We start from the raw sequence: 24493 nt of genomic DNA, 5'->3' as shown, positions 1-24493 counted from the left end.
GCTGATCTCATTTCCTGAGCTTTGTTCCCCTCTTGAGTGATTCTACAATCAGACAGTGTATTGTCACCAAAACAACACTGAGCTGGAAGCTAGAAACCTAGATTCTTGTCCCAGTTCTGAAATAAGAACCCATGTGACCTCTGGTAAGTTATTTCACCTTAGCAAGCCTCAGTTTCCATGTGGAGTGTAACTTCGTTTTCAGAAGCCTTACAAGTCACAGAGGAGCCATGTGGCACATTTTGTCAAACTTTGTACAGAAGGACCCAGCGGTGGTCTCTGTGCCCCTACTTCCCCCCTAAAGATAACCAGGCAGATTACCTAACTTTCCTAAGCCTCCCTTACCTCTTTCCCACAAATTGAGAAAATAATGATGAAATTATAAAATACAAGTAAAGTGCTGAGCACAAGGCTGGCATATAAAAAGTGATAAATGTTAGTTAATAGTATTAGCATTTTTCTGAAGATAATATTTTCCCTTTTTTGCATAATCTCTGTCCTCCTAAAAATATACATCCCCCATACCTATCCTGTAAGTCTTTGGAGGGTATTTTGTCGTCTCCTGTAACTGCCGCTGATTATGCCCCTAAACCCAACCATGTCATGGCAAGGACACAGAGGCCACAGCCCTGGTGCTCTGCTGCCTTTGGCCACCGTAGCCAGCCTCTAAGTCAGGAGAACCAATGCTCCTTTTTCACTTTTCCCAAATTCCCGGACTTGTTTGCATTTCCCAAAAGTAAAACAAAAAAAACCAAAAAACAAAAATCAAAGCAAAGCAGAAAACCTCTCAAAGTCATTATCTCCTTCTTTTGGTTGCTGATTTTGATCACAGTTGTTTATTTTCAGTCCCTTTTGTTCTGAGCACTCGTGGAATTTAGGCTGGGAAACAAGTCTAACAGAACTTTGCCTCTCCATCTCCCAACAGCCACGGGTAGTTTTGTCTCTTGAGCGTATTGCTGAGATCTAGATCATATCCATGTGCCTTATGCTCATCTATGAAAATAGGCTTTTGCCCAGGAAACTCTGGTTCCTCAAAAACTCCTGGTGGCCACACCCACCTTGGTTCTGTCTCTAGCTCTGCCACTCCAGGACTCTGGGAGCCCTTCTGAGCCGCAGTATTCCCACCTCAGTCCCTCAGTGCAGAGACGGACCCCTCAGCACTCTATAAAGACCCTCCCCGTCCTGCTGTTGGCAGATTTCTCAACGTCTTAATGAAGGAGTGACCATCTGACCCCTCTCAGGGGACATCATTAGAGGATGTCATAGAAAAAATAATTGTCCCCCAAAGATGTCATTGTAATCCCAGAACCTGTGGATATGTATTTTATACGGCAAAAGGGTCTTTGCAGGTGTCATTAAGTTAAGGGCCTGGAGATGGGGAGATTATCCTGGATGACTGGGGCGGGTCCAATGTACAAGAAGGAAATGGGCATCAGAGTTAGAGAAGATGTGGCAGGATGAGCAGAGATGGGAGAGAGGGAGAGACTCGAAAATGCTACGCTGCTGGCTTTGAAGGTGGGGAAGTCAACACAAGTCAAAGAAAGCAGGAAAAGGCAAGAAATAGATACAGATGCCCCCACCTGCCCGCAACCCAGGGCACCCAGGAGGAATGTAGCCCAGCCCACACCTTGATTTTAGGACTTCCGACCTCCAGAACTGACACATAGTAAATGTGTGTTGTCTTAGGCCACTAAGTTTGTGACTTTGTTTCAGCAGCACTGGGAACCTAATGGGGTGAATGAGCCATTTCCATATGAACCATCCACTCCAGCCCTCCCAGCTCCTGAAATATTTTAGTCCCCTCCTCTGCCTTAAGGTGAGGCACTCTGGAGTCTCAGAGTCCTTAAGTCTGCACAGCTACTTCCTGAGGGGGAGCTTCCGCCGACCCTCCCACCAAATGTTTAGAATCATTCTCAGGAGGCTTTACTCAGGTAAGGCGGGGCAGTCCCACCCTGTCCCCTGGTTGTCGGGACAACACCCCTCATGCCAGGCCCCCTAGTTCCCACGCGGGGAGGAGATGAGCTTCTCCGTCAGGCCTCGGACCAAGGTCTTGCTACGCAATGCCAACCCGAGGCTGAGGAACTACTTCAAGAACTACATTACGTGGTATACCTGTTACATGTCCTGAGGATCCACTGAGGTTTTTAGAGGGAACGATCATGGTTACAATCAAAAGTGGTCTTCAGAATCTTCTTTGATGACTCCAGAATTGATGATAAAAGCATGTAGCTTTTATACTGGACATTTAGTAAAGACTCATTTTTGCACTTGGAGAGACTTCACTCATACGAATGAAAATGTTGTCCTGGCTGAAAAAATGAACGGAGCAGTGATATGTTACAACTTCAGACTTCAAAAATCTGTATGTCATCACTGGCACTCTTATACGGAAGACCAGAAAGAAAAACTTAAAAATATGGCATTGCGGGTACAACAGATCACCTGTTGTCACAAGCTAACCATTATTCTAAGAAAATGGCAGAATAGAGCAAGATATAAGAATAAAAAGAAAGAAGATGAGCTGATATTAAAACATGAGCTTCAGTTGACAAAATGGAGAGAGAGGTTACTACTCAAAGGAGCTTCTGCAGAAAAATCCGATTTTCCTGAACAAAGTTCTTCTGAAGTCTGTCTTGTAGATGAGACTCTAGAATGTGACATTTCACAGTTACCTGAAAGAGCAATATTATAGATTTTCTTCTACCTCAGTTTAAAAGATGTTATAATATGTGGTCAAGTTAATCATGCCTGGATGTTGATGACACAGCTAAGCTCACTGTGGAATGCTATTGATTTTTCCACAGTGAAACATGTGATTCCGGATAAATATATAGTGTCTACCTTGCAAAGGTGGCGTTTAAATGTGCTGCGTTTGAATTTCCGTGGTTGTCTTCTCTGACCCAAAACTTTCAGATCTGCCAAGTTTTGCTCTTGTTGCCTAGACTGGAGTGCAATGGCGTGATCTCGGCTCATCACAACCTCCGTCTCTTGGATTCAAACTCTTCTCCTAACTCAGCCTCCCAAGTAGCTGGGATTATGGGTGCCTACCACCATGCCCAGCTAATTTTTGTATTTTTTGTGGAGACGAGGTTTCACCATGTTGGTGAGGCTGGTCTTGAGCTCCTGATATCATGATCTGCCCACCTAGGCCTCCCAAAGTGCTGGGATTACAGGCGTGAGCCACCGTGCCTGGCCAGTCTCTTGGATTTTCTAGGTAGACTGTCATATCTGAGAATATTGACCATTTTATTTCCATTTCTGCCTATTCTTATATCTTTTTTCTTTTTCTCATTTTATTACTTTGCTTAGGACCTTTTTTGCAATGTTGAAAAGTAGTGGGGAAATGCAGGAGTGTTGCTCATTGCTCCTTTTTTATATTTTTAATGAGAATAATGTTAATACATCTTTTAATTTCTGGGATACATCCTGTATGGCTATAATGTTGTTTTCACTTTTACAGCAGCTGTGTCCTGCACGTTCCTCATTCAGTCTGGTCACGTTTGCCTTTGGAGTTTTAGGAACTATTCGTTTCTGATCCACCAAGGCCATCCTTGCTTTGTCTTCCAGGCATGTTTTACATTTTTGAAAAAAAAAATTCATTCTTGGATTTTGGGCAGAAGAGAGAAACTGAACATGTGCTTAGTCTCCCATTTTTAACTAATTTATTGTGTTTGTAGTAATAAAAAGTTGATAAAATAATTATAAACCTTAAAATATTAGCCACCAAAAAAAAAACAAACAAACAAAAAGAATCATTCTCTGTTATTTGAGCTGGCACATTGAATCCAGAATCTCCGGTAAGTGCCCCTAATTTGAAAAATTCAGCCTCATCTAAAATTGTGTTCCTTTCTTCCTGGTTTAAGACGTTAAAAATTCATTCTCACCCATGCTTCTCTGGTTTCTGCTGATATTCATTGGCAATATCTTACAATTCATTGAGTCTGTAAGCTTCTACTCCCATGTAGGACTGTATTTACCCCGGAGCCCTGCTGGGATATGGCTCTGGAGTTATGAGAGATAGAGAAATCAGGAGTGTAGAGGCAATAAGAGAATGGTCCTGTATGAGAAGCATGATCCCTGTTAGAAATCACCCAGGTGAGGGCAGGGCGTAGTGGCTCACGCCTGTAATCCCAGCACTTTGGGACGCTGAGGCTGGCAGATCATGAGGTCAGGAGTTCAAGACCAGCCTGGCCAACATGGTGAAATGTCATCTCCACTAAAAATACAAAAATTAGCTGTTTGTGGTGGCAGGTGCCTATAATCCCAGCTACTCAGGAAGCTAAGGCAGGAGAATCATTTGAACCTGGGAGGCGGAAGTTGCAGTGAGCCGAGATCATGCAACTGCACTCCAGTCTGAGTGACAGAGCAAGATTCTGTCTCAAAAAAAAAAAAAGAAAGAAAGAAAGAAATCACCCAGGTGAGAGGAAGACTTGCTTCTGTAGGTGACAAAGCCTCTTTGGGGTTTGAATCTGCTCAAACGTCCTCTCTCCAATCCTTTCTTTGCCAGAATTGTCCCATTTCTCTCTCTCTCTCTCTCTCTCTCTCTCTCTCTCTCACACACACACACACACACACACACACACACACACACACAAATGGGAAAGCTGGAAAGACACAACCTGTGCTGTAATTCAGCAGCCTTCGAGGACAGACCATGCCTGGCTGATAGCTGCATCAGCCCCAAGGCTACAAGACATGAACATATGCAGAGAAGTGCTGTTAAGCTTTCTGGCACAGTTAAAAACAGGTAACCCATATTCTGAACGTAGAGTATCCTTGTTGCTTTCACACTTAATCTGATAAGATTGACAATCCAGATTGCCCGTTTTCTTGAGAATAGTCATACAAGTTAGGGTAAAAGTTTACTGGCAAAGAACAGACTCCATTCCGGCTAGTTTATGTAAGAAGAGATTCTCATCACAGGCTAGGAAATACCTTTGGGAAGGCTGCAGAAACAAACTCTGGGCTGTGCTTTTAGGAATAACATTCAAATTATACTGCAGTCTCTGGCAGACAAGAGAATGTTTGCTTTTGCCCCAGTCGGGCATGGGGAATATGCTGCTTGAGGGATGAAACCTGCCTCTGCACACAGGGGTCTCCGTGCCACGCCGGCTCACTAGGATCCCTTTCAGTGGAAAGGAGGTTCATTGCCCACCTCAAATTCAAGTTCTGCGCAAATGTTTCTGCTCACAGAACCCAAATCATATCCCAAACTCTAAGGGAATCTAGGAGATGTCATTTTTAATATTCCAGCCTCTACTCTAAGGAAGCAGTTGAAACTAATCCGCAGTGACTGGCCACTCCCTTGGGGATTCCTCAAGAAAGTACCACCAAGGAGGGAACTATCTGGAAAATCGTTCAACGAGGGACCCAAGCCCGACAGCTGCATTCGGGAGCTCGGGACATGCCAGAGACTACTTGGCAGATGAGCTGGGAGTCAGAGCCCTGAGAAGGCAGGACCAGTTGTTCTGCAAGTGAGGGAGGCAATTCAAATTCAGCTCAGACATTGTGCAGATCGGGAATTTGAACTCGGAATTACGCCCCATTGTTACCTTTTGGTGTGTTGGATTTTTCTTCATAGTTACTTTTATTTTTTTAAAGTTATCCAATTTTATTTCAGAAATGGGGAAAAAATATTTCTACACTGTAGTCAAGGTCTCCAACAGGAGAACTAACTAGTGAGAGAGGAATTGTTCCCGCCAGAGGGGAATTCCCTCTAACAAGCTTCTCAATTTACAAATTCTCAGCCTATGTTGAATTTGGCAAAGGAGAGCCACATATGCATTGTTTTTATTTTGGAAATTGGATCTATACAATTAATTAAGTGAAAGCTAGTATGCCACATGAATGCTAATTAATTGCTCCTCATTTAAATAACAACAATTAAGACATTGTTAGCTGTACTGGTTTGCATACGCAAATTGTGTTTGTCTTTGCTACTCCAGAAACTCACTGATCACAGCTGCATGAAAAATGTCTGGTCTATGAAACTTCCATCCATCTTCACATGACAATGCTTAGTTGTGCAAAATTAATTAACACTTGCAGATCAAGGGATTTTACCCTTATTTATGTCTACCTTTAATTCCTAGAATTGTATACAATTAAACCCTGAGAGAACTTGTGCAGAATAATTATTTAACATGAAACGAAGTAATAAATCATTGAAACTGGGATGTGCCTGTGTGAATGAGTCTGGGAATGAGTGAGTTTTTGACAAATGGAGCATATGGCGCCTTGTGATTGATACAAAATAGCCATCTCCGAGAAGCCCCAAGCAGCTCGTGTTTGCACAGATTATCTAGTGACTAAGACTGTTCTTGCTTTCTCTACACCTTTTTCCACTTTCTCATAAGCATTTTTAAACTATGTACTGTTTTTCTACTGAAATCATCAAATCACCTCCAAATCTTAAAACCAAGCAGAGAAAGGCCATTATTTCATCATAGCAGTAATGGGGTACAGAAGAGGTCTTCACACTTCCTACACCCCATGCAGCCAGAAATCATTTCCTCCTCTGTAAACCCACCAGATTTTTTTTCAACTCACAGGAAGAAATACTAGTTTGCTCTTATTTGGAGGTATTTTGGAGGTTTGTATCTTAAAAGAGATGCTATCTCTAAGCCCCCAAACTCAAACCAAGGTTTAAAAAACACCCTTTCTTCCTAATTATTTAACCTGGAAGCCAAATTATGCTTTCACAGTAAACCTTTGAAAGGGTTTGTAAAAACCTGTGGGCATTTGTAAAAACCAATGTGGATAATTCAGGGGAAAAAAAAGAAAGAAAAAATATTCAAGTTTTCTCTCAAGTTTGCAGATGTAGCCACACATCACAACAGCCTCTGGGTCTTCAACATTTTGTGACTGCCACGAGCTTTCCCTAGGCAGTCAGATCAACACAGGTGGCGGAATACATCTCCATCTCCAATTAAAGGCTTCCTTCTTCTGTGCTGTGCTATTGACTAATCTGTAATCTACCAGCATGCCTTCTTATGTTAGTTACCAATACACAATTCCAGAGACGAGTTCTCTTTGAAACACCTCATTGATGATCATTTACAGCAGGGATCCCTAAGCCCTGGCCCACGGGCATGTAGCAGTCCCTGGCCTGGTAGGAACCAGGCCTCACAGTAGAAGGTGAGTGGCGGGCCAGCAAGCCACGCTTCATCTGTATTCACAGCTGCTCTCCATGACTCACATTACCATCTGAACTTTGCCTCCTATCAGATCAGCAGTGGCATTAGATTCTCACAGGAGTGTGAACCCTATTGTGAAATGCACATGAGAGGGATCCAGGTTGCATGCTCATGAGAATCTAATGCCTGATGATCTGTCACTGTCTCCCATCACCCCCAGATGGGATCGTCTAGTTGTAGGAAAACAAGCTCAGGGCTCCACTGATTCTACTTTACAGTGAGTTATATCATTATTTTATTATATTAACAATGTATTAATAATATAAATAAAGTGCACAATAAATGTAATGCACTTGAATCATCCTGAAATCATCCCCTCTCTCCACCCCAACCATGGAAAAATTATTTGCCATGAAACTAGTCTCGTGCTGAAAAGGTTGGAGATTACTGATTTAAAGGATATATCATCATGCATCTTTACTTTTTTTGAGGACAGATGTTAGTTATCCTGGATAATCAATTTTGTTATTCATCTGTTTCTCTTTTACATCTCTCACATATACTATTTATCAACTGGATAATTGCTCTGGATAATCCAGCAGGGGACTCCTGAGGCACCAGCAGCCTCCTTGGTGAATGGCACCTGTCTGCCTAGCAAGCTCACCTCCCTAGCCTGGCTTCATCACCTGGTCCTATAAAGACAGCAGTGTTTTGCTACCTTCCCAGAGTTAGTGCTGACACCTATGACTACCCAAATAGGAAATCCACAAGTTTTAAAGTACCCATTCAATCAACCATGCTTGGCAATTTTCACATATGTTTATGCAAGAAATTGCTCCAGTACTGTTTTTCATCATTTGTTCTAGAGCTGGCAATTGTTTGTTTGCTTGATTTCATACACCAACTGCAATGAACTCATAATAGGTCCTAGGATCACTGCATTGAGAAGGATTCTGAGATCCTATATGAGCTCAATGGGAAAGCACATTGTGTCAGGCAGCATTTATGCCCCATCAGTCTTGCTCCAGCCACTGCTACAGCAACCACCTGTGCACAGTGAACCTCACAACCCCTCACTGCAGCTTCTTGGTGTCTCTGCCTTCTCTCCAGGGGCAGTCCTGCCCCTGTGGTGAGGAATCTCTGTAGGAACCAGCCCAGCCATAGTGCCAGTGGACTAATTGCTGGGGCAGACCTTAAGCAGTGGGTTGGGAGCCAACAGGAAATTCTCTATTTCTATGTCTTGGGTGGACGACGCGGAGGAACATTCTACACCATTCCTCAGATGGTCCTGGATATGGTTTGTCCCTGTGTCACCACCCAAATCTCATCTTGAACTGTAGCTCTCATAATTCCCACTTGTTGTGGGAGGGATCCAGTGGGATATATATATATATATATATACAGAGAGAGAGAGAGAGAGCTCACTATAGTAATAGTCACAATAGCCAAGATATGGAATAACCTGTGTCCATCAAGGGATGAATGATAAAGAAAATGTAGTATATGTAAAGCCTTAAAGAAAAGAAAAAAATACTATCATTCTTGACACCATGAATAAAGCTGGAGGACATTATGCTAAATGGAATAAGCCAGGCAGAGAAAGAACGATGCCACATCATCTCAAACCATCTCATGATGTAGAAGCAGAAAGACACCAAACTCATAGATGCAGAGAGTAGAATGGTTACCAGGGACTGGGGGTTGGGGGAAAATGGGGAATTGTTGGTCAAAGCATACACAAGTTCAGTTAGACAGGAGGAACAAGCGCGATATATCCATTCTACAACATGGTGACTCTAGTTAACAACAACGTTTGTATACTTGAAAATTTCTCAGAGTAGATTTTAAGTATTCTCACTACAAACAGATGGAAATCATGTGAGGTAATACATATGTTAATTAGCTTGATGTAGCCATTCCACAATGTACACATATTTCAAAACATCATATTGTGCACCATGAATAGGTGCCATTTTAAAAATTTCTCAATTTGAAAAAATGTTTTAGAGAAGAAAGCAAAGACAAAAGTCAAGAGCTTACTGCTGAGCCTGAATCCACCAGCCTGGATACCAGTGAATTTTCCTGAACAAAGTCACTGATTTTTTTTAAGTAATCATTATTTTTCAATTCTAGGACTTAGAAAATGCTTCTAACATATTTACAAGACAGTAAAGGATTAGCCATTGAGTATATCAATGTGTTAAAATGATAAAATAATTAGGCAAGATGGAAAAGGAAAAAGGCTTTAAAATCTGTAGTGGAAGGATGGATTCAGATAGCTGCCTCATACCTCTTCTTATTTTGTATTTTAAATTTCTGTTTTAAAAAACCACTCACTCAACAAATATTCTTTGAATGGTGACTATGTATCATGGGAAGGTTACCAGAAGCACAGGCTTAAAGTCAACATTCCTTTCAGATCTATACTCTGCCATATACTCACCCATGATTTTTGTAAATTGTGTGTACTTTCTGATCCTCATCTTCTTTTCTGTAAAATGAAGATATAATATCTACCTCATAGTCTATTGTAAGAATCATACCTATAAAATTTCTATAATATGCAACTAATTAATGGAAGCAAAGATGAAAAAGTTTCATTTTCCATTAAAAAAAGAAAGACAAATTACTATATAATTGCGTATTTGCTAATTTCCTAGCTATAATTTCAGCAATTGTCGTAGGCTCTGCTTACAGAAATAATTTTAGTTGAAATTTAAATATCTCTATTAAGTCTTTAAATTTTTGTAGGAAACATAAATTCTGACTTGTCATTTAAAGATAGCCTATCCAATGTCCGTGGATTTAGTTTCACTGCTTCTTTGACTTGAAAAGAAATGGTATACTGAAAGTTATGTATGTTTCACATAATTCTACTTGAATCACTTGAAATATCTGCTTTCTAGCTTCTTATTTAAAAAGTCTCTCAAGTAATGTTGAAATACACAATAACTTTCATTTTGATTTTCCCATTCAACTGAGAGTTTAATTCTTTAAGACTCAGCAATTTAAGTTTTTAGTAAATTATCATTATGATTCTGTTACAACACAAACTCCAGAATCATAGTACTGAGAGAGAAAAAAAAAAAATACAAACTCACCAGTCTAAATTTTCTGCAACTAATTATTGAAAAAGAAAACATTTTAATACTAAATTAGATTTTTAAGGCAGAGATCATACAACTGATAAAAACTCCAAAAATTAATGAAAATCTCTGACACTCATTAATAAGCCCATTGTCTTTGATAATGTATGATGTTTCTATTTCACCAAAAGCTTTGTACAGGTTAGAAAAATACTTGTGACATTATCAAATGTCTTTTTTTTTTTTACCTATATAAAAATGACAACTAAAAAAGCACATCAGAAACATAATAGCCTTCGTTCAAGAGCTGTTTCTGTCTGAAAATGGAAGAAAATCTGACATATTTACCATTTGCCCACAGTGGTTATGTCTCTATCAGTTAGAAAGGAAGACAGAAGTATACAGTGAAATGTGATTTCACTCAGTAGCTTGAGGCAGCCAGCAAAAGTCGTTTGACTGTACAGTGTCTCCTTCAAAGGATGCTGTGCGAGCAAGTGTTTTCTTTGCAAAAGGCAAAACCAGTCACTGTTCAAAACCAACAGGCTAAGCTGAACATTTCAGCAACATCTGTGAATTTCTCTGCAAACCCATCAGCAGGAACAGCTGGTAATTTACCAACCAAATAAGCAAGGTAAATAGCTCTACAGAGAACTCCCTTGTATCGGATGGACCATGGAGGTCAAGGAAATCAGATTACGTTCTGGAGATCCACCACCAAACATTGTGCCTGTAGGTAGCCACACCGAGCTGTGCACTTAGAAATTTGTCATAAAGATAGATCTCATGTTAAATGGCCTCCTAAAATATGTTGGAATGATGTCTCTCATCTTTTTCTCTGTTTAAAATTAGGTGTATTATTTACACGATTTCATGAATTTTACTATTTTTGCCAATTGTGTTAAGGAATAATTTACCTACAATATAATTCATACATTTTAATTGTACAAGTCAATGATTTTTTTCCAAACATGTATCATGTAACCATCACCCCAATCAAGATATAGAAAACTGGGGGTGGTGTGTGGTGGGAGAGGGTAAGACAGGGAGATCTTGGTCAAAGGACACAAAATTTCAGGTAGAGAGGAGGACTTCTTTAAGGGATCCATTGTACAACATAGTGACTCTAGTTAATAACAATGTATTGTTTCTACTTGAAATTGCCAAGAATAGATTTTAAGTGTTCTCACCACAAATCAACCATAAGTATGTAAGGTAACTAATGTGTTAGTTAGCTTGATTTAGCCATGCCACAAGGTACACAATTTCGAATGTGTTGTACACCATAAATATATATAATTGTATTAAAATTAATTAATTTAAATAAATGAATAACTTCTTTTAAAAAAGATATAGAACATTTTTATCTTGCCAGAAAAGTGTCTTATGTCCCTGTGTAGTCAACCTCTGTCCCTCAGCCTCTGATCCTGGAATGCACTAATTAATTTCAACCACTACAGATAGGTCCTGCCTGCTCTAGTATTTGAGGCAATGGAATCACAGGGTCTGTGCTCTTCTTCTGTGGCCAGCTGCTCTCACTCAGCGCCATGTGGAAGGGGTTCTTCCTCAGCCATTCCTTTACATGAGATGTCTGCAGCGGCAGCACCAAAGCCACCCTCCAGACTGGTAGGAGTTATCCATAAGGCACCAGTGCCATGTGTGTCAGTTCTTAAAACTTTTCTTCTCTGGCCAAGGGAGGGAGGCAGCTGCCGTGCTGCTCAGGACAGTGAAGGGACCCCTTTGTCCCACCTTGCTGGAGCCTCCCAGTAGGAGCCCAGGTCAGCCAGCAACCTGATGTCTGCCTTGTGAAACCTGAAGAAGTCAACTGAGTCAACCTAGACTTCTCACCTGTAGAACTGTGCAGCAGTACGTTTTTGTTCTAAGCTACTTAGTTTGTAGTGGTTTGTTACCACAGCTGCAGAAAATTAATACAGGGACTCCTCAACTCTGACTCCTCACTGCTAGAATGCTGACCAATGAATAAAGAAAGATGTCCATTGTCTTATGACTAATTTTCATGGAGGCAATTTGAGTCCAACTGTCTGAAAGAGGATATTCCATTTAAGGTAAAGAATTTGCCTTTTGTTTTTATTTGTAAATGAATTAAATACTTCTTAAGATGTGGAGGTCTGATTAAATCCATAGCTGCTCAATTCTTCTGCATAAGTAAGTGAATAATTTCATATATCTGTAAATGTATTGTGATTACATTTAATTCATGCATTCATTTAACAAACGTTGTTTGAACACCTACTATGTGCCAAGTACTCTCTAGTTGTTGGAATACAATAATAAATGATATAGGGGGAAAAATCTCTGCCTGCATAGAGTTTCTATTCCAGAAAGGTGAAGCCAACTGGGAGGAGGGATAGGGAGGGAGATAGAGAAGGGGAGCATAGGCTCTAGTGTGTATATGTGGGCAGGGGTTCAGAGGGGCTGAAATTTGAAATAGAGTCATCAGGGAAATCATCCTGGAGAAACTGATGTTCAGGCCAAACCTGAAGTAGGTCTTGTGCTCTTGGCTGCAAACTGCCAACATATTATGAAGCAAAAAGGTGCTGATGCAGCTGGAGCTGGGTAGGGAAGATGAGTCAGAGAGGGATCTGGGGTGTGAGGGCTGGGCAGGTCCTGTAGGCAGAAGGAAGCCCTGGGGGCTGGGGCAGAGTGGCAGGTGTGACTCTGCTCTTAGGGACTCTTTCTGGCTGTGGTGCTGAGGGAAGGCTGCAGTGGAACAAGTACTGGAGGAGTCCTCCCACCCATCAGGATTCGTCCCCAGTGCCATCCTGTATTGATACGAGTGCTTGCTTCACCATGCACATCTGTGCTTGTGTATAAACACGCATGATAAGATCTTGCTGTCTGGCAGATAAGAGCTTGATACAGAATGGCTCACTCCAGCTTTCACTATGTATGCTGCAGGTCTCCCCTCTAAAAATGAACTTGCATGTGAAAATCACTTGCATCTGTTTTTCTTGATACACTGAAGAGCTTTACTCACATCCTTATTTGATTGTCATCAGTAAAGCAGTCAAAAGAAAAAAAATCTAAACTACTATATGTGTATTACTCCGTTAACATATTTTTCTCTTGCAGGTTGGACAGCTGGTTTCTTGAACCAATGTATAAGATTTATTGGAGTGATTTCCCATCCCCTCCTGCTAGGTACCCCGACCATCTGGAAAGAGGACTTCCAATGTTCCAATAGCAGTCTTGTAGGAAAATAGAATTTACTTAAAACTTACTCTATATTTCTAATAGTCATAGATGTTTACAGTTTAGAACATTCCAAGGACTTTTTCATTTGTGTTTTGCAATTCTTACTGATTAACTCAGATGTGTGCTCATGTCGTGAACCTAGTTCGTGCTCTCTAAATATTTATTGAAGAATTAATTAATTTTAGGTATAAGGTAAATTCAACTGATCACAGCAAACTACAGAACCAGTTGTTGAAAATAGCTGTGAAGGTAATTGCTACAGAGGAAGAGCTATTTGAACAGGCTAATTTGCTTCAAGATGGGATCTGAAAAGGGATTCTTGGAGCTAGTTGGGTATGAGAAGGACTGCCTGAAAAGACATTTTCTTTAGGCTTCCCAGAATTTGCATGAAAAAAGAAGAGAAAGGCTGCTTGAAGACACCATGGAATATTGGGAATGTCCCTGGCACTAAAGCCTTCGCTGTTCTTCAAACAGGACTGCTCCGATTCCAACCACAGATGCCATTGGGTCCCATTTTCAACAACTTTTGAAAATTGCAACAATTAATAGTGTCCTTCTCAAGAGAAAACTCTTCTGACATAGGTTTTCGTGTTTAAAGTAAAAAGGAACACCCCACAAACATTCTTTCTAAACTACACCTTTTCTATTTTCTAGTGGAAATTGTGACCACAGGTTACCATGTTTTCCTTCCTGTGTTTGAAAACCACATGTGTTTTAGTGAAAACATTAGGGTGAGTAATGAAATGGAAGATTTCAAAGTACCAGACACCTGTCACTCGAAATGGAGCTATCTTACTTATTCCTTCTTCTAAGGCAGTAAATTCGAGTGAGTTGAAGATGTAATTTGTAGTCAATCCATCTCAGCTGAATATAAATTGTGCATCCTGATCTGGAGTAAAAATATTATACAAATATTTTTCAGAGTTAGGTTATTTCATACTTTATGGATTTGTCAAATGGAAAGAAATGTTATCAAGTCCATTGCTTTGTTTTACAGCAGAGGAAACTGAGGCCTGGAGAGATGATGGGACTCCCCAAATTCTCATGGCTTGTCAGGGGTGGAGCCCAGACATGTCATGATCATGAGTCTGGAGTTCTAGGACTCAAAAGTCCACCAACTGCCACCACAGCACGCTGCCTTGTTCCCTGCTAACATAGCAGATAACAGCAGAAAAAAGGCAGGGAGGGGCACTATTGAGTGTTTCCTAGGAACGTCCATGTTTTATTTAAACTCATTCTCACCTGTAAGGTAGGTAAATACAAGCAGAGGCATGTTGTCCAAACTAGCCAGCACCTGCTATGTGAGCAGTTTCTTTAAGTATCAATGGGAGACATTTGTTACTAGGATTTGTTACCGTTATAGGTGAGAAAGAAGGGGATCATGTTTCTTTAAGACTGAGAGTCAGAAGTCAAACAAGTTAACATCTACGCTTTTCTAAAAGCATCACTTGACATTTTCCTCTATTTCTCTGACTTTCTCAGCAACATCAGAAATATCCTTAAGACCATAAGGTAATTGCCAGTCGACTCGCTGGAGGGGAAGGTATCTCAGCAGCCATGGGTGTCTGCCAGTGAAAAGCTGAAGGTGCAGCTGGGTGAGGAGAGCAGCCAGGAGCCTGATGTCCATTCCCACCTGGCCACATGTGGCTTCCTCTGCCTGCCTCACTCTGTCACCCTGTGCCCCTCTCTGTTCTGGGCACAGCTGGCTACTGAGGGCTGAGCCCCACTAGACGCCTCCTCCTTGAACGACTCCAATCCACTTGATCCTGGATTTAGCAGTTTTAGAAACTCAGTTTTCTCTGGGTATTCAGTACATGATGCAAAAATGCAAGAGACTCATCTGTTATCCATCACAGAGGGTCTGCCTCAGAAGGTCACCGGTATTGTTCAGTCACCTGGGAGGCTAAACCACGGATCAAAATGGTTCTCCATGAGCAAAGATAAATGTGAAGAAACAATCGAGGATATTTGTCTCAAGCTAATAGAGGCGCATCCTCCTGCGGCATAGAAATATGTTCGGCTCCTTAAGGAAAGAAGTACAATTGAACAATTCAGAAAACAAGATGAGAAATTCTTATCCTCCAACCCTCCTTTTATTTATTTTTTAATTTTTCCATGTTTTTGGGGTACAGGTGGTGTTTGGTTACAGGAGTAAGTTCTTTAGTGGTGATTTGTGAGATTTTGGTGCACCCATCACCTGAGCAGTATACACTGCACTCAATTTGTAGTCTTTTATCCATCGCCACCTCCCACCCTTCCCCCGCAGGTCCCCAAAGTCCATTGTGTCATTCTTATGCCTTTGCCTCCTCATAGCTTAGCTCCCACATATCAGTGAGAACATACAATGTTTGGTTTTCCATTCCTGAGTTACTCCACTTAGAATAATAGTCTCCAGTCTCATCCAGGTCACTGCAAATGATGTTAATTCATTCCTTTTTATGACTGAGTAGTCTTCCATCATATAGATATACCACCATTTCTTTGTTTTGTTTTGTTTCTGAGACAGAGTTTTGCTCTTGTTGCCCAGGCTGGAGTGCAATGGCACAATTTTGGCTCACTGCAACCTCCATCTCCTGGGTTCAAACAATTTTCCTGCCTCAGCCTCTATAGTAGCCGGGATTATAGGAGCCTGCCACCACACTCAGCTACTTGTTTGTATTTTTAGTAGAGACGAGGTTTCACTATGCTGCCCAGGCTGGTCTCAAACTCCTGACCTCAGGCAATCCACCCATCTCGACCTCCCAAAGTGCTGAGATTACAGGTGTAAGCCACTGCACAGTTTCTTTATCCATGAACCCTCCTTTTAAACATTCTTTGTCAATCCCAAGGACTTTTAACCTTAAAATCTTCTCTCTTACTAACTCAGATTAAAATTTCCCAGATGAATATGTTCCCTTTACTTATACCTAAGGTTCAGTGACATGATGACACTTTTATCTCATAGATGAGACGCACCACCTCTGAGGGACAGAGTGAGGAAATTCTCACCACTCCTGCTTGCTCTTGGTGCATTCTTGCTATGGATTCCATTTAGAAATTGGCATGACCTTTTGCCCAAGTTGACATAAATTCTACTTTTTAAATGTTTCAGGCATTTAACCACTTAATACAATGTGAAATTCACACTTTACTGAACTTTTTCCTTTATAGAAAATTTTTTATTCTTTGCTTTTTTTTGCATTATTATTTGCTCTGTGCAAGGCATGGTGCCAGGAAACCAGAGGACATACTAAAAGAGATATAAAACAAGCTCAAGTCTTGGGGGACAGAGATGGGGGTGGAAAGGGAGGAAGAGGGAGACAGGAAGAGAGAAAGGTGATTGTGAAATCGAGAGGGCAGCAGAAGTCTTACAGAGAAGGAGAGGGCTTGAATCATAGCAGTAAGGGTGGGAAAGGAATGGAGACACCATTTTAACTAACACTTCACTCATCAAATAAGAAAAAAGGATTCAGAAAGTATGCATGACTTATTCAAAATTACAGTATCATTAAGCCTAACTTGTTGCCATGCAGAATAACAAAGAGAGAGGGAGAGAGCATGAACACACCTGTCCCCTGCCCTCCGCTCAGTAAGCTCCTGACGATCTCTCAGTCACCTGGGAAACCAGCGCTGTTTCTGGCTATATAGAAAGGACTTTGTACATATAATAATGTTATATTTCATTTTCAAATAATCTTTCTACTAGAGTTGACACGTGCAGAAAAGAATGCAAGTCACAAATGCTCAGCTAGATGAACTTTTACAAGGTGGACATGCCTATTACCTACCCCTGCATCGAGTCATAAAATAGCACCACAAACCATCCTGGGGCTCCTTCCCTGACACGCCACCACCCGCCTCCTGAGATGCGGCAGCTACTATCATGACTTTTCATTGCATGAATTAATTTTGCCTGTTTTTGAAGTTAATGTAAATAAAATCATACAGTATGTCTTTTTTTGGAGGAGGGGGACCTGGCTTGTTTCACTTGACCTTATGTTTGCGGCACTTGTTAAAGCTGCGGCATGTTTCCGCTGATGAAAGTACAATTGTATTGTGCAGTCTACAGTTGTGGGGACTTCGCTTGTTTCCACTTCGGGGTGATTACAAACTGGGCTGCAGTGAACATGTGCATGTCTTTTAGCACCCATGTCTACATTTGTGTAGGTTATGTACCCGTGGCATGCCTGGGTCACTGGTTTTGCATATGCTCAGCTTTCGTAGGTACTGCTAAACGGTTTTTCCAAACTTGTATGAATTTACATAAGAATTCCACTTTCTCCACTCCCTCCCCATGATGTACATAATGGACTCACTATGTCCAGGGAGTTACAAAATAGAGCATGGAATTTTTTGAATTTTCTTCCATAGCTAAGAAATAAAAGAAGGAATTTAAGATGAGAACTGTGGGAGAGATCTTCATTCTATGCAAACCCAATCACAAGGAAAAGAGAAAGCGTGCATCTTCAGAAGGTGAGTAAATGTAGAGAGGTTTGGGGAAATAAACACAGGTACCAGAGTTTTGTTTTTTTACCAATCTTTTTAAGGCTTTGACTCTATGGAGGGTACAAAGACTATCACCTCAAGAACTCAGGTTTAAAGACTGTCAGTTCTTTTACTGTTTGGTTTCGTTAGCTCAGATTTTTACTACATTCCTAGGGAAGGTGGAAGCCTGGGAGTAAAGCTGTGATAGCTAGAATGTGTTGCATCAAGCTGAGCTTTATCCAGAAGACTTTTAGGTTCTTAAATGTTTATGTCTTTTCTAGTTCCCTTGGCAGGATAGAAGGGACAGGATAGAAAGGTTCTGGGGAACAAACATCACGTCTTTTGCTCCAGAGAAACTTTCTTAGTGTGATTAAAATTCAATCCATATTTCTGCAGCCCTCTCAAATTTATGTAAGTCCTAAATCCATGTACCTAATATGACAGTTCCATATCAATTGCTTCAGTCTTGACCTTTTCCTCTTGTTAAAAGCACATGATCCCAGTTATTAAATAAGGAGTTTGTGGTTTTCTTTCACTGTGCAGTAGAAACGCTTTTAAAAGTTGCTTTGGAAGAAAGAAAAGTCATTCTTTGGAGTGATAAGGGCAGATTTAAACAGTATCATTACTCATTCTTTGAGGTTTTTTCCAGTGTGGGAATAATATTTGTCCTTCAGTAAAAAGCAAAGTAGCTAGTCCTATTCAGAGCAGCCAGAATATTCCAATCAGCTGCCTAAAAATCATATCTGCAATTTTCTAAAAATAAAACATCAGCAAATCAAGTAAAAACCAAAGAAATAATTTTAAAAATTGATGTTGTGGCCTAAACTATAAACTGTATGGTATAGAAAATGTGGACTTCGGTCTCAAGATATGTGATCTCAGCCACAAGGAGGATAAAATGCCAAAGTGTTGACAGGTATCTTTATATTTTGAGATTAGCAGTGATTTCAACTTTCTTTTATAGACAATTTTGTATTTTTCAAAATATTTATGGTGAACATTTATTACTTCATAATCAGGCAACCAGTAAAAGTTATTTTTAAAATACAATAATTCAAAAAGGAAAAGATAAGAGAATATTTGAAAATACCAAAATATTACCTGTCTTTGGGTGGTGACATTATGGCTAATTTTTTTGTTTTCTCTAATTTCCAGTTGTGTATGTGTGTGTGTGTGTGTGTGTGAATGCATAACCTTTATTATAAGAAAAATAACAAACATTTCTCAAAATCTACATGTGGAGTATGACCCCTCCTCTTAGCTCTGCAGTCGGTGGCCAGAATTCTCTAGCCAGAGTTCAGCATGGCTCCAAATGAAGCCTGCCTGGTTTCTGATCCTGGCTCTGCCACTGACTTGCCTTGTGGTCTTGTGGAAGTTGCTTTCTCCAAGCCTCAAGTTCTCATCTGTAATGTGCGCATAATCCCCATATTATAGGATTGCTGGAGGGTTAAATAAGATCATACATGGAAAATACTATGATACAAATGCTCTATAAGGGATAGATATTAATTCAAAGTGCACCATTCTCTTCTTGAGGCTTAAAGGGATCAAAGCACTTTAGAGGTTATAGCTACTCAATCTTCCCTATAAAACTTCCAGAATGTGATATGAATATATCTTCCTTTTAGTAATTTAAAAACCAACACTTTGAGAAGAGTTTGTGAAATAATGCATGACATTTGTAACCTGTGTAGAAAAATAAACACATTTTCTGATTTCAAATACCATGCGTCTTTGAACTTCAAACATTGTATCTCCATCAAGTTCTCATAAGAGATATAAAAAGATTAGTTCATTAAAAAATTTTTAAATATTATACAAATATCAAAAATAGAAATGTAAACTAATAGAAATACAAATGTAACCTATTAAGATTATTCCTTAAATATAAGAGATTTTTCTTCAATCATCATAGTCCATTTTACTTAAGTACGGGCAATCCAGGTGTGGTTTTGTTTGTTTTAATGAGCAAAACGGAGATAGAACATCTGCCTTCTGGATGATGTGCTGGACTCCATGAGCATGGCTTTCCTCTCTTATGTGCTGCCTCTACCTAGTAATAGACAGACAAAAAGGAAAGAAAGAAGAGAAAGGAAAGAAAATGTCAGCTTAGCTCTACTCACAGCAGATGAGGCAATCCAAGTTGAAAGAAATAATCAGTCTCAAAGTTTGCCACTTGGGGCCCAAAAGAAACATTTTGATGGTGAGACACTTGAGTTGAGGGATAAACTGTGACCAAGAAACGAAGCACATCTAAGTGACTCACACAACAGGCACACATGGTCAGCCACATTAGGCCACTGTACTAAGCCACCAACAGAAAACAATCTTTACATTTTTGCTCCACAAAAGTAAAAGTGAATGGTCAAAGTGACGATGTAGCCAAGAAACCTAGACACAACACAGAGAGTAACAATTTTCAGTGTTTTCCTGGTACCACCAGTATAGACTTTTCTGAGGGTGTTAGAAATTTTTTTAAGCCAGTGAATATATGAAATTAGCAGTGAGTGCCGGTAGAGGCAAACTGTACTACATTCCCCATCACTGACAATTAGTACTTTCTTTAATTTGATATTTAGTCTCAGAATTTTATAGCTGGAAGAAACTTGATAGAAAATCCTGTGTAGCCCAACATACATTCTGTAAAATGAAAAATCCTCTTCCTACTGTGTGTGCGTGTGTGCGTGTGTGTGTGTGCGTGTGTGTGCATGCACAGAATAAAGCTAGGCGATGGGCAAAGGGGAAGGGAGTGATGAGGGTCAGGTGTGCCATTTGCCTTTTCAAAAAAGAGATTGAGTGACTTACTCTAAAGTAGCATGCCTTTCAAATCGAAAGAGATAAAGTGACTTACTTGAAAGTAAAGTCCCTTTCAAATCTAAAGCTATTGCACTATGTCAAACTATAAAATTGCAACAATGAAATGTATAAATATGATAGAAGGTTTCATCTTGATTTCTTCCTCCTGGATTTAGAGATTAACTCTCAGATTTATTAATCCTTCCTGGGGAGGACTTGCCATTAAAATGTATGGTCTTTTGGGTTTTCAGGTTGCTATTGCTTTTACCCTGGTAGAAGATAATCCCTAAAAAGTGGTCTCTGTGGATTATCTAATCAATATCTCTTTAATTTCAGACAAAATTTTATACCCACTTGGTCATATTCATTGCATGTTCTTCGCATGTACCCCAAAACCTAAAATGCAATAAAAAAATAAAATAAAATAAGATAAATCTCTGGGCTTCCCAAATCCAGGATAACTGTGTCTGTGGATCTTTAGGAAAGTTGGAGTGACTAGTTCCATGCTGGTTCTACCCTTAGGATCCAGAACACACCAGAAGCATATCCTGTTAACTTGTATCTATGTCAAGACAGCATTGAAAATGTAATTATTCACTATCTGATTTAGATACTAGTGTTACAATTAGAGTCTCTTTATTGGTCGTGATAACAAAATAACTAAAACAAATTGTACCCATAGAATTTCTGAAGCTGTAACTAAAACCAGAAGGCAAATATTGTTTTTATAACTCTCACCTTTAAAAAAATAAAATACCAAAGGAACTGTTTATTGTTCAATTCCATTCTTTTATAGTGTAACAGTAATTGATACTCAGGAAAAAAAGAATCTACTCTAAATGTTCTATACATTAAGGATTAAATTTTTATTTTCTGTGATTTTATTATTAAGTGAGCATTGTGATACGTCCTAATCCGCACACTGCCAATCTCTCCACACCTTGTCTTTTGCCCTCAGAATATCTTATTAATCAGAACTTTCATAAACATACACAATTCTTTAACTGTTTCAAGAGTCAGGCTATAATTTCAGCTCTTGTCTTGTTTCTGTGACTATGATGGCAGGAATCATGGATTTGAGGATCAATCGGACTGGATGTCAAGCCGTTCCCTAGCATGTATTGGCTGAATGAGCTTAGAAAATCATTTGTTTAACCTCTAAGTCTCAAATGTTTCATTTGTAAAATGAAGAGGATATTATCCATCTCAGGGAATTCGTTGTAAGAATCAAATTAAATAACTGAAATAAAGTGTTTATTTCACTATGCCTCGACACAAGTAGTAACTGTATGATAAATATTAGCTAATATCCACACATATCTCCTTCTTAAATGAAGAAATAATACCTACTTTCCCTCCCTTGTGTAAGATTTTTAAAGTAGCTTAACATCACAAAGCATGTCTAATAAATATTTTAAATAATGGAACTTTCGGCCGGGCGCGGTGGCTCAAGCCTGTAATCCCAGCACTTTGGGAGGCCGAGGCGGGTGGATCACGAGGTCAAGAGATCGAGACCATCCTGGTCAACATGGTGAAACCCCGTCTCTACTAATACAAAAAAATTAGCTGGGCACGGTGGCGCGTGCCTGTAATCCCAGCTACTCAGGAGGCTGAGGCAGGAGAATTGCCTGAACCCAGGAGGCGGAGATTGCGGTGAGCCGAGATCGCGCCATTGCGCTCCAGCCTGGGTATCAAGGGCGAAACACCGTCTCAAAAAAATAAATAAATAAATAAATAAATAAAAAATAATAATAGAACTTTCAAATATATATTATAAATGTTTTTCAAATCTTAACCCAGCTAAGGCTTGCATTTACCTCTCACTGGTTTGGAAGAGTTGATATCAGTTTTACTATCAACAGTAATTGAGATTCATTTACTCCTTAAAGGGAGGGGCAGGTTGTTTTTGTTTTGTTTTGTTTTTTCAGAGTTTAGAGCTCTTTTCTGGCAATAACAATTACTTCTAATTATCCTTTTTCTGACTGGAAAATCTAAAATTGGATTGAAGAAGAGAAACGACCACATCTCCCTTTTTCTTATCCAAGCTGTGAATTTAAAATACCTGTTGTGTTTGTCTGTTTGTGCCTATCAACTTTGACCCATAGCTCCCAGAATAGTTTTGATATTTTCTAATAAATTAACACTAGACTTCACACGTCACCCAAGTCCTCTCGGTTAGGGTAGGTCACTGTCCTCTAATTCCATGCTGATTCTTCTAGGGACTCAGGTGAGCTACTTGAAAAACAATTTCTGCCAAACCTTTGGGAAAGTGTCAGTGATTTGCTGGCCAAATTCTTCATCAGACAGCGCAAACTCATTTCCTCCAAGCTGTGACTTCTGCAGAGACAGAAATGTCCTTGTTAAGCGACACTGTCTTCAAATTTTCTGTGTGTACCATAGCCTCCTTCCCCCCGAATACTATCCTTCTCCAAATCAAGACTCAAAATAAGATGTTATCTTTTTAATTTCTATCCTAAATTCCATATAGAAGGAAGGATGATGCAAGAGGTGGTCTCCACGGGAGAGAGAGTATAACCAACAACTAGGTCCAGAAGAAAAGCAAAGTGGTGTACTGGGTTCCTTTTGCCAAGTTCCGAGTTGCAGGAAGATGGGTTGTGGCAGCTCCAGGGAGCAGATGCATAGGGGTCCCTCCTTCTCAGCTCTCAGGAGGGCTGCTGGATCCAAGGCAGGGCTCAGGTCTTTCCCAGATGAAGCGAACTGAATGAAGCAGCTACCCCACAGGCAGTCCTCAGCATTATTCCAGGAACCATCAGGGCAGAACCAGAAGGAGGAAAAGAAGTACATGGCTGAAAGTTGGGGTGCGTTTCACGTAATGAGTGGAACCTCACAGCCCACGTGTCATCCCCTCCAGGAAATGCCCTTTCCTCTTCCAGGAAACAAAGATGTGGAGAACTTTTGAGAGCAGCCGTGTTTATAAAACAGAGTCGGTGTCTGACAGAAAACAGAAACACCCCGTGGCCTGGGAAAGGAAATGCCGGGTCTACAGGATGCTGGCATCAGGAAAACCTAGAGGTGTCCACTACACCTAATGGATACCCAGAAAAGATGCGAATTTTTTGTTTTAGATGAAATTTTAAGATTTAAAAAAATCCCAATTTTTAAGACATATAATGGATGTTGTTTTAAAAGATCCAGTCTTCAGGTTAACAGGTTTCCTATCATAGGACTATATGATTATAGCACAATTGAGTAGCCAAGAGTCCTCAAAGACCAGTTGTCCAAAAGCTAAAGAAAGAGAAAGCTGAGTGCATGATGTAAGAATGGAGAATTGGCCGGGCGCAGTGGCTCATGCCTGTAATCCCAGCACTTTAGTAGGCAGAGGTGGGTGGATCACCTGAGGTCAGGAGTTTGAGACCAGCCTGGCCAAAATGGTAAAACCCCATCTCTACTAAAAATACAAAATTTAGCTGGTCATGGTGACACATGCCTGTAATCCCAGCTACTCAGGAGGCTGAGGCAGGAAGAATCACTTGAACCCAGGAGGTAGAGGTTGCAGTGAGCAGAGACCGTGCCACTGCACTCCAGCCTGGGCGGCAGAGCATGACTCCGTCTCAAAAAAAAAAAAGGAAAATTAATTATTCAGCAGCTCTTGAGAGGGCAGCTCTAGCCTTGCTTGGGTTTAAATCTTGGCTCTGGTATTTTATTAATTGTGGGAACTTAAGCGAGGTGCATAATCTTTCTAAGCTTCATTACTCTCATCTGTTAAGGAGAGATGATGATGATGATGATGATGATGATGATGATGATGATGATACAGGTAAGACTGTGAATATTATATGA

The 24493-nt window shown here is 40.2% G+C and overlaps 1 pseudogene; it reads left to right on the top strand.

The window, feature by feature from the left end:
* The first annotated feature begins 2194 nt into the window (after positions 1–2194).
* On the top strand, positions 2195–24493 carry LOC105710845 (F-box and leucine-rich repeat protein 13-like; annotated as a pseudogene).

This window comes from Aotus nancymaae, unplaced genomic scaffold (genome assembly GCF_030222135.1).
Source record: "Aotus nancymaae isolate 86718 unplaced genomic scaffold, 86718_ANA_hifiasm-v0.15.2.pri h1tg000083l, whole genome shotgun sequence".
In the NCBI taxonomy this organism is placed as follows: Eukaryota; Metazoa; Chordata; class Mammalia; order Primates; family Aotidae; genus Aotus; species Aotus nancymaae.
Note: the sequence above shows the minus strand (reverse complement) of the source record. Positions and strands in the feature narration are given on the sequence as shown.